This window comes from Oratosquilla oratoria, chromosome 20 (genome assembly GCF_046742065.1).
Source record: "Oratosquilla oratoria isolate Oo_2021 chromosome 20, ASM4674206v1, whole genome shotgun sequence".
Classification (NCBI taxonomy): Eukaryota; Metazoa; Arthropoda; class Malacostraca; order Stomatopoda; family Squillidae; genus Oratosquilla; species Oratosquilla oratoria.
Window position 1 is genome coordinate 29,164,911 of NC_134796.1, and position 11,494 is coordinate 29,176,404.

At 35.0% G+C, this 11,494-nt stretch overlaps 1 long non-coding RNA gene across 1 annotated transcript in view; it reads right to left on the minus strand.

The window, feature by feature from the left end:
- The window catches only part of LOC143036432 (uncharacterized), a 105,876-nt gene extending 98,300 nt beyond the window's left edge, over positions 1-7,576 (minus strand). The window contains exon 1 of the long non-coding RNA XR_012967353.1: positions 7,101-7,576. This is a non-coding gene — a long non-coding RNA (uncharacterized LOC143036432). The remainder of the gene's footprint in view (positions 1-7,100) is intronic.
- Positions 7,577-11,494: the final 3,918 nt, after the last annotated feature.

Here is an 11,494-nt window from a genome sequence, read left to right on the forward strand (position 1 = left end):
TATGAAAAAACAAACTTTGATAAAATAAGAGAATTCTTCCAACAAGAAAACTGGGAAGAAATATACAAAGAAGAAACAACAGTGGAAGAGAAATGGAATATTTTGAAAAAAATTTACAAAAAAGGAGTGGAAAAGTATGTCCCAAGACAAAAACAAGAAAAAGAATATGTAAAATGCTGGTACAACAAAAGCTGTAGGGAGTTAAAAGACAATAGAGACAAAGCCTGGACCAGATGGAAAAAAGACAGAAGACCTGAAAAATGGAAAATATATACCTGCTATAGAAATGAATATGTACAAATGTGCAGAGAAGAAAAGAGAAAATATGAAAAAGATATCATAGAAAAGTGTAAAGATCAACCAAAACTATTCTACAGATTTGTAAACAATAAACTGAAAAACAAACAAGACTTGGAAAAATTAAGACAGGAGGGAGTTGAATACACTGAGGAAATAGAAATGGCGGAAATTATGAACAAACATTTCAAATCAGTGTTTACAAGGGAGAACATACAACCTGAAGAGAACGAATGGAAAGAGAAAGTCCCCCCTATGGAAGAAATAGAAGTAACAAAGAATGAAATATTAACACACTTGAGTAATCTTGATGTCAGAAAATCCCATGGACCAGATGAAATAGCAAACTGGATACTAAAAGAATGCAGGAATGAACTGGCAGACAAAATACATAGCATACTAAATAGTTCCTTGAAAGAAGGAAAAGTTCCAGAAGATTGGAAAAAAGCAAATATAGTACCTATATACAAAGGAGGAAATAAAGAAGACCCTACCAACTATAGACCAGTCTCTCTAACAAGTACAATAGCAAAAATTTGTGAAAGAATTATCAAAAGTAGATGGGTAAAATATTTAGAAAAAAAAAACAAAGTGTTAAATCCAAGGCAATTTGGATTCAGACAAGGACGATCATGCGTCACCAATTTAATATGCTTCTATTCAAGGCTAATAGATATAATACAGGAAAGAGATGGATGGGCGGACTGTGCATTTTTAGATCTAAAGAAAGCTTTTGACAAAGTACCACATAAGAAGTTGCTTAAGAAATTAGAAACTGAAGGAGGAATACAGGGCAAACTACTAAATTGGATGGAGGACTTTTTGCAAGAAAGAAAAATGAGAGTAGTGATAAGAAACCAGCACTCAAAATGGGATGAAGTAATAAGCGGTGTTCCGCAGGGAACAGTTCTGGCCCCAATAATGTTTGCTATATATATTAATGATATGGATGAAGGAATAGAAAGCTATATGAGCTTCTTTGCAGATGATGCAAAACTACTGAAAAGAGTGAAAACTGAAGAGGATTGTGAATCACTACAGAGAGATCTAAATAAAGTACAAGAATGGAGTAGGAAATGGGAGATGGAGTTCAATACAAAAAAGTGTAGTATAATGGAATTTGGAAAAAGCAAAAACAGAATAACAGGAGCATATAAATTGGGAGAAGAAGGAATAAAAAAAAGTAGAAAACGAGAAGGACCTGGGAGTCATTGTTATGAATAATATGTCACCTGAGAAACATATAAATAAGATTTTTGGAGAGACTTATAATCTAATAAGAACAATCAAAGTTGCATTTACATACCTGGATGAAGAAATGGTGAAGAAAATCCTAATCACCCTGATAAGACCAAGATTGGAATATGCAGCAACGATATGGTCACCAAGTACAAAAAAAATGTATAAAAAAACTTGAAAGAATACAAAGAGCAATTACAAAACTGGCACCAACACTCTCAAAACTATCATATGAAGAGAGACTACAAAAACTTGAACTACAGACACTAGAGCAAAGAAGAGAGAGAGGAGATTTGATAGCTATTTACAGAATCATGAAAGGCATAGAAATTACTGACAGAGAGAATCTGATAAAATGGGATGACAGAAATACTAGAGGACACGGAAAGAAAATAAAAAAAGACAGCTATAGAAGAGATTTGAAAAAGAACAGCTTTCCTCACAGAGTAATAGACAGTTGGAACAAGTTAGATGAGAAAGTGGTGTGTGCAAAGACAATACATGAATTTAAAAATAGTTTAGATAAAATGAGATATGAAGACGGGACCCCACGAGCATAGCTCCCCTTCCCGTAAAATACAACTAGGTAAATACACACACACACACACACACACACACACACACACACACACACATACACACATAAACACATGCACACTATTTGCACACACAAAAGTGCAATTGTGCATACACACACACACACACACACACACACACACACACACTTTCAACGAACGGACGGCTTGAAGAACGTTCTGAAGAAAAGTGCAGATTGTGGATCCCAACGCAAAGAGAAGTGCCTTTTTGTATTTACAGGGTGGGGGGTAAATTGCTCGTGGGGTAGTGGGAAAGTAAGGAAAGAGGAGAAGGGGAGGGATTGCTGGGGAAATGGAAGGTAATGAGGAAGTAGAGGACTTGGTCCTAACAGACCGCCGAAAAGTAAACAAGCGACCACAAGACGAGCTGGAGGACGACGGAATGTCTAATAAGAATGTAAAGATTAGAAGTATAGATAGGAACAATACAGTAGAAAGTGATGAGAATATTTTCAAGGGATTTAAAGAGAGTGGGGGGGACACAACCCCCCCCCCCCCCGACTGACAAGACTAGAGAAGAAGGTTGATAAGGTGATCGAGGACTTGGAGAGTAGGTTAGGTCATATGAACACCATTTTACAAAGGGTTGAAAGATTGGAAGAACTAGAAAAGGCGAATAAAAACTTAACTGATGAAATAGAAGACCTAAAAAGACAGTTAAGAGATGTAAAGGTGGAGAATGAGGAATTGAAGAAGAATAGTAAAGAAAACAGAGAAACGATAGCTAAAGAAAGTAAAAATTGGAAGAAAACCCAAGAAGGAAATAAGGTTTCATTCACTGACATAGTCAAACAGCAAATGAATGAACAAACTGAAAACTCAGTTATTAAAGTGATGAGACAGAAGGAGAATATAGTAAGAGATTTAGCAGACAAGAAGAAATGTATAATTATATTAGGAATGGAAGAGAAACACAACACAGATAGAACCACAAGAATCAAAGAGGAAAATGAAAAAGTAAGCCAATTACTAGAATCAGTTCAGGAAGATGAACCAGAAATTATGAAACAAATCGAAGAGAAATTTAGACTCGGAAAGTATAGCACAGACAAGACCAGACAAATTAAGATTAAATTCAAGTCACAAACAACGGCAGAGAATATCTTATCCAAAACAGGGAAACTAGCAACAAGTGAACAATACAAAAAGATATGGATAAAAAGAGAAATGAATAAGGAGGAAAGAGAGGAAGAAAAGCAGAAAAGACTGGAAGCTAAGGCAAAAAACGAGAACAGAACGGAGTCAGAGAAAGAGAGATTCTATTGGAGAGTAGTGAACATGAAACTAAGGAAGTTCGACATACAAAAGAAAAACATAAGGGAAACAGAGAACACAATGGAAGTGGCAGAAAACTAAGAGTGTCTTACACAAATATAGATGGATTAATAACAGGATTGAATGAGCTGAATGATTATTTGAAAGAAAAAGAACCAGACATAATGGGAATTGTAGAAACAAAATTAAAAGGCCCACTACCAACCAACAGTGTAGGACATGATGCATACTATTATTGGTTTAGAAACAGAGTGTAAAAGGCAGGGGGTGGAGTTATGTTCCTTACTAAGATGGATATAAACGTTAAAGGTGTCATATATGGAAAAGATACAGTAGAGATGATTATGATAGAAGTAGAAGACAGAGATAAGAAGAGCAGAAAATTTGTAATAAATTATGTGCCTCCAAAAACAGCCTCATGGGAGGAGAGTGAACATAAAAGTATGTTAGAGGACACAAAGATAACATTAAATAAAATAATGGAAGATGGAGGAAGAATAGTTATGATGGGCGACTTTAATTGCAAAGAAATCTGCTGGGAAGAAATGACAGTAAAGGGTGGAGACGACTCATGGGGAAACGCTCTACTTGAGATGATTATTGACCACACAATGACACAATGGATACAAGAGAACACTAGGTATAGAAATGAAGAAGAACCATCGAGACTAGACTTATTAATTACATCTGAACCTAGAATAGTGGGCAAGATTGAATATAAAACACCAATAGGTAAAAGTGACCACATATTGATTGAACTGGAACTTAATGAAGAAAAATATATGAAAAGAAATGAACAATATAGAAAAGGAAGAATGATGTATGAAAAAACAAACTTTGATAAAATAAGAGAATTCTTCCAACAAGAAAACTGGGAAGAAATATACAAAGAAGAAACATCAGTGGAAGAGAAATGGAATATTTTGACAAAAATTTACAAAAAAGGAGTGGAAAAGTATGACCCAAGACAAAAACAAGAAAAAGAATATGTAAAATGCTGGTACAACAAAAGCTGTAGGGAGTTAAAAGACAAAAGAGACAAAGCCTGGACCAGATGGAAAAAAGACAGAAAACCTGAAAAATGGAAAATATATACCAGTTATAGAAATGAATATGTACAAACGTGCAGAGAGGAAAAGAGAAAATATGAAAAAGACGTCATAGAAAAATGTAAAGATCAACCAAAACTATTCTACAGATTTGTAAACAATAAACTGAAAAACAAACAGGACTTGGAGAAACTAAGACAAGGGGGAGTTGAATACACTGAGGAAATGGAAATGGCGGAAATTATGAACAAACATTTTAAATCAGTGTTTACAAGGGAGAACATACAACCTGAAGAGATTGAGTGGAAAGAGAAAATCCCCCCTATAGAAAAAATAGAAGTATCAAAGAATGAAATATTGATACACTTGAGTAATCTTGATGTCAGAAAATCACATGGACCAGATGAAATAGCAAACTGGATTCTGAAAGAATGCAGGAATGAACTGGCAGACAAAATACATAGCATAATAAGCAGTTCCTTGAAAGAAGGAAAAGTTCCAGAAGATTGGAAAAAAGCAAATATAGTACCTATATATAAAGGAGGAAATAAAGAAGACCCTACCAACTATAGACCAGTCTCTCTAACAAGTACAATAGCAAAAATTTGTGAAAGAATTATCAAAAGTAGATGGGTAAAATACTTGGAAAAAAACAACGTACTAAATCCAAGGCAATTTGGATTCAGACAAGGACGATCATGCGTCACCAATTTAATATGTTTCTATTCAAGGCTAATAGATATAATACAAGAAAGAGATGGATGGGCTGATTGTGCATTTCTAGACCTAAAAAAAGCTTTTGACAAAGTACCACATAAGAAGTTGCTTAAGAAACTAGAATCTGAAGGAGGAATACAAGGTAAATTACTAAATTGGATGGAAGACTTTTTGCAAGAAAGAAAAATGAGAGTAGTGATAAGAAACCAGCACTCAAAATGGAATGAAGTAATAAGCGGTGTCCCGCAGGGAACAGTCCTGGCCCCAATAATGTTTGCTATATATATTAATGATATGGATGAAGGAATTGAAAGCTATATGAGCTTCTTTGCAGACGATGCAAAACTACTGAAAAGAGTGAAAACTGAAGAAGATTGTGAATCACTACAGAGAGATCTAAATAAAGTACAGGAATGGAGTAGGAAGTGGGAGATGGAGTTCAACACAAAAAAGTGTAGTATAATGGAATTTGGAAAAAGCAAAAACAGAATAACAGGATCATATAATTTGGGAGAAGAAGGAATAAAAAAAGTAGAAAATGAGAAGGACCTGGGAGTCATTGTTATGAATAATATGTCACCTGAAAAAACATATAAATAAGATTTTTGGAGAAACTTATAATTTAATAAGAACAATCAAAGTGGCATTTACATACCTGGATGAAGAAATGGTGAGGAAAATCCTAATCACCCTGATAAGACCAAGATTAGAATATGCAGCAACAATATGGTCACCAAGTACAAAAAAATGTATAAAAAAACTTGAAAGAATACAAAGAGCAATTACAAAACTGGCACCAACACTCTCAAAACTATCATATGAAGAAAGACTACAAAAACTTGAACTACAGACACTAGAGCAAAGAAGAGAGAGAGGAGATTTGATAGCTATTTACAGAATCATGAAAGGCATAGAAATTATTGATAGAGAGAATCTGATAAAATGGGATGACAGAAATACAAGAGGACACGGAAAGAAAATAAAAAAAGACAGCTATAGAAGAGATCTGAAAAAGAACAGCTTTCCTCACAGAGTAATAGACAGTTGGAACAAGTTAGATGAGAAAGTGGTGTGTGCAAAAACAATACATGAATTTAAAAATAGTTTAGATAAAATGAGAAATGAAGACGGGACCCCACGAGCATAGCTCCCCTTCCCGTAAAATACAACTAGGTAAATACAACTAGGTAAATACACACACACACACACACACACACACACACACACACACACACACACACACACACAGACACACACACACACACACACACACACACACACACACACACACACACACACACACACACACACACACACGAATTTAAAAATAGTTTAGATAAAATGAGATATGAAGACGGGACTTCACGAGCATAGCTCCCCTTCCCGTAAAATACAACTAGGTAAATACAACTAGGTAAATACACATTCACAAACACGCTCACACAAACATACACACTAGTTAGTTAGCTTGTTAGGTAGTTAGTTCGTTAGCTAGAAAGTTGGTTGGTTGAATGATTGATTCGTTGACTGGTTGATTGATTAGTAGATTATTCTATTGTTTAGATCTTTAGTCAACCAGTGGATCTATCCTTGGGAACAATGCCGTACTAAACAGATGGTGTCATAGTGGTGGAAAGGGAGAATAGTGGAAGTTCAAAAAGATCAATAATCATGAAAAAACGGGAAGATGATGAACATGGTACCCTAAAGGGTGGACGATTTCTTTTTACCAAAATAAAAATTTCTGGTGGTAATCATATATACATACATATGTATATATATATATATGTATATATATATATATATATACATATACATATATATACATATATATGTATATATATATATACATACATATATATATATTATATATATACATATGTGTGTGTGTGTGTGTGTGTGTGTGTGTGTGTGTGTGTGTATTTACCTAGTTGTATTTACCTAGTTGTATTTTACGGGAAGGGGAGCTATGCTCGTGGGGTCCCGTCTTCATATCTCATTTTATCTAAACTATTTTTAAATTCGTGTATTGTTTTTGCACACACCACTTTCTCATCTAACTTGTTCCAACTGTCTATTGCTCTGTGAGGAAAGCTGTTCTTTTTCAAATCTCTTCTATAGCTGTCTTTTTTTATTTTCTTTCCGTGTCCTCTTGTATTTCTGTCATCCCATTTTATCAGATTCTCTCTATCAGTAATTTCTATGCCTTTCATGATTCTGTAAATAGTTATCAAATCTCCTCTCTCTCTTCTTTGCTCTAGTGTCTGTAGTTTAAGTTTTTGTAGTCTCTCTTCATATGATAGTTTTGAGAGTGTTGGTGCCAATTTTGTAATTGCTCTTTGTATTCTTTCAAGTTTTTTTATACATTTTTTTGTACTTGGTGACCATATCGTTGCTGCATATTCCAATCTTGGTCTTATTAGGGTGATTAGGATTTTCCTCACCATTTCTTCATCCAGGTATGTAAATGCCACTTTGATTGTTCTTATCAAATTATAGGTTTCTCCAAAAATCTTATTTATATGTTTCTCAGGTGACATATTATTCATAACAATGACTCCCAGGTCCTTCTCATTTTCTACTCTTTTTATTCCTTCTTCTCCCAAATTATATGCTCCTGTTATTCTGTTTTTGCTTTTTCCAAATTCCATTATACTACACTTTTTTGTATTGAACTCCATCTCCCACTTCCTACTCCATTCCTGTACTTTATTTAGATCTCTCTGTAGTGATTCACAATCTTCTTCAGTTTTCATTCTTTTCAGTAGTTTTGCATCATCTGCAAAGAAGCTCATATAGCTTTCAATTCCTTCATCCATATCATTAATATATATAGCAAACATTATTGGGGCCAGAACTGTTCCCTGCGGGACACCGCTTATTACTTCATTCCATTTTGAGTGCTGATCTCTTATCACTACTCTCATTTTTCTGTCTTGCAAAAAGTCTTCCATCCAATTTAGCAATTTACCTTGTATTCCTCCTTCATATTCTAATTTCTTAAGCAGCTTCTTATGTGGTACTTTGTCAAAAGCTTTTTTTAGGTCTAGAAATGCACAATCAGCACATCCATCTCTTTCCTGTATTATATCTATTAGCCTTGAATAGAAACATATTAAATTGGTGACGCATGATCGTCCTTGTCTGAATCCAAATTGCCTTGGATTTAGTACGTTGTTTTTTTCCAAGTATTTTACCCATCTACTTTTGATAATTCTTTCACATATTTTTGCTATTGTACTTGTTAGAGAGACTGGTCTATAGTTGGTAGGTTCTTCTTTATTTCCTCCTTTATATATAGGTACTATATTTGCTTTTTTCCAATCTTCTGGAACTTTTCCTTCTTTTAAGGAACTGCTTATTATGCTATGTATTTTGTCTGCCAGTTCATTCCTGCATTCTTTCAGAATCCAGTTTGCTATTTCATCTGGCCCATGCGATTTTCTGACATCAAAATTACCCAAGTGTGTCAATATTTCATTCTTTGTTACTTCTATTTCTTCCATAGGGGGGACTTTTTCCTTCCACTCAATCTCTTCAGGTTGTATATTTTCCCTTGTAAACACTGATTTAAAATGTTTGTTCATAATTTCTGCCATTTCCATTTCCTCAGTGTATTCAACTCCTCCTTGTCTTAATTTCTCCAAGTCTTGTTTGTTTTTCAGTTTATTGTTTACAAATCTGTAGAATAGTTTTGGTTGATCTTTACACTTTTCTATAACATCTTTTTCATATTTTCTTTTTTCCTCTCTGCACTTTCGTACATATTCATTTCTATAACCAGTATATATTTTCCATTTTTCAGGTCTTCTGTGTTTTTTCCATCTGGTCCAGGCTTTGTCTCTTTTGTCTTTTAACTCCCTACAACTTTTGTTGTACCAGCATTTTACATATTCTTTTTCTTGTTTTTGTCTTGGGACATACTTTTCCACTCCTTTTTTGTAAATTTTTGTCAAGATATTCCATTTCTCTTCCACTGATGTTTCTTCTTTGTATATTTCTTCCCAGTTTTCTTGTTGGAAGAATTCTCTTATTTTATCAAAGTTTGTTTTTTCATACATCATTCTTCCTTTTCTATATTGTTCATTTCTTTTCATATATTTTTCTTCATTAAGTTCCAGTTCAATCAATATGTGGTCACTTTTACCTATTGGTGTTTTATATTCAATCTTGTCCACTATTCTAGGTTCAGATGTAATTAATAAGTCTAGCCTCGATGGTTCTTCTTCATTTCTATACCTAGTGTTCTCCTGTATCCATTGTGTCATTGAATGGTCAGTAATCATCTCAAGTAGAGCATTTCCCCATGAGTCATCACCACTCTTTACTGTCATTTCTTCCCAGCAGATTTCTTTGCAATTAAAGTCGCCCATCATAACTATTCTTCCTCCGTCTTCCATTATTTTAGTTAATGCTATCTTTGTGTCCTCTAACATACTTTTATGTTCACTCTCCTCCCATGAGGCTGTTTTCGGAGGCACATAATTGATCACAAATTTTCTGCTCTTCTTATCTCGGTCTTCCACTTCTATCATAATCATCTCTACTGTATTCTTTCCATATATGACACCTTTCACGTTTATATCCTTCTTAGTCAGGAACATAACTCCACCCCCTTGTTTTTTCTCTCTGTTTCTAATCCAATAATTGTATGTATCATGTCCTACACTGTTGGGTGGTAGTGGGCCTTTTAATTTTGTTTCTACAATTCCCATTATGTCCGGTTCTTTTTCTTTCAAATAATCATTCAGTTCATTCAATCCTGTTATTAATCCATCTATATTTGTGTAAGACACTCTTAGTTTTCTGCCACTTCCATTGTGTTCTCTGTTTCCCTTATGTTTTTCTTTAGTATGTCGAACTGCTTTATTTTCATGTTCACTACTCTCCAATAGAATCTCTCTTTCTCTGACTCCGTTCTTTCCTCGTTTTTTGCCTTAGCTTCAATTCTTTTCTTCTTTTCTGCCTCTCTTTCCTCCTTATTCATTTCTCTTTTTATCCATACCTTTTTATATTGATCATTTGTTGCTAGTTTCCCTGTCTTGGATAGAATTTTCTCTGCCGTTGTTTGTGACCTGAATTTAATCTTAATTGGTCTGGTCTTATCTGTACTATATTTTTCTAGTCTGAATTTTTCCTCAATTTCCTTTATAATTTCTGGTTCATCTTCCTGGACTAATTTTAATAAACTGCTTACTCTTTCATTTTCCTCCTTGATTCTTGCGGTTCTATCTGGGTTATGTTTCTCTTCCATTCCTAATATAATTATACATTTCTTTTTGTCAGCTAATTCTCTTACTATATTCTCCTTCTGTCTCATCACTTTAATAACTGAGTCTTCATTATGTTCTTTCAATTGCTGTTTGACTATGTCAGTGAATGAAACCTTATTCCCTTCTTGAGTTATTCTCCAATTTTTAACTTCTGTAGCTATTTTCTCTCTATTTTCATTACTATTCTTCTTCAATTTCTCATTCTCCTCCTTTACATTTCCTAACTGTCTTTTTAGGTCCTCTATTTCTTCAGTTAAGTTTCTGTTAGCCTTCTCTAGTTGTTCCAACCTTTCAATTCTCTGGAAAATGGAGTCTACATTACCTAACTTACGTTCCAAGTCCTCGATCACCTTATCAACTCTCTCCTCTAGTCTTATCAGTCGGGGGGGGGGGGGTTGTGTCCCCCCCACCCTCTTTAAATCCCTGGAACATATTCTCGTCACTTTCTTCTGTATTGCTCCTCTCTATACTTCTAATCTTTACATTTTTATTAGACATTTGATCCTCGCTAAGTCTTTTGTTTACCTTCCGCTTGTCTGGCTGGGCAAAGTCTACTCCCTCCTCATTTCCTTCCATTTCCCTCAGTAATCCCTCCCCTTTTCCTCTTTCCCTACGTTCCCACTACTCCACGAGCAATTTCCCCCCCACCCTGCAAAAACACTAGGCACTTCTCTTTGCGTTGGGATCCACAGACTTCACTTTTCTTCAGAACGTCTTCTAAGCCGTCCATTCGTTGAAGTGTGTGTGTGTGTGTGTGTGTGTATGTGTGTGTGTGTGTGTGTGTGTGTGTGTGTGTGTGTGTGTGTGTGTGTGTGTGTGTATGTGTGTGTGTGTGTGCGTGTGTGTGTGCGTGTGTTTGTGTGTGTGTGTGTGTGTGTGTGTGAGAGAGAGAGAGACAGAGAGAGAGAGAGAGAGAGAGAGAGAGAAATGGATGAGGAAGGGCAAACGAAGAATGTGTTGGGAATAGAGTTTATTGCTCTAACGTTTCGACCAACTTGGTCCTCTGAAGAAGACCAAGTTGGTCGAAACGTTAAGGCAATAAACTCTA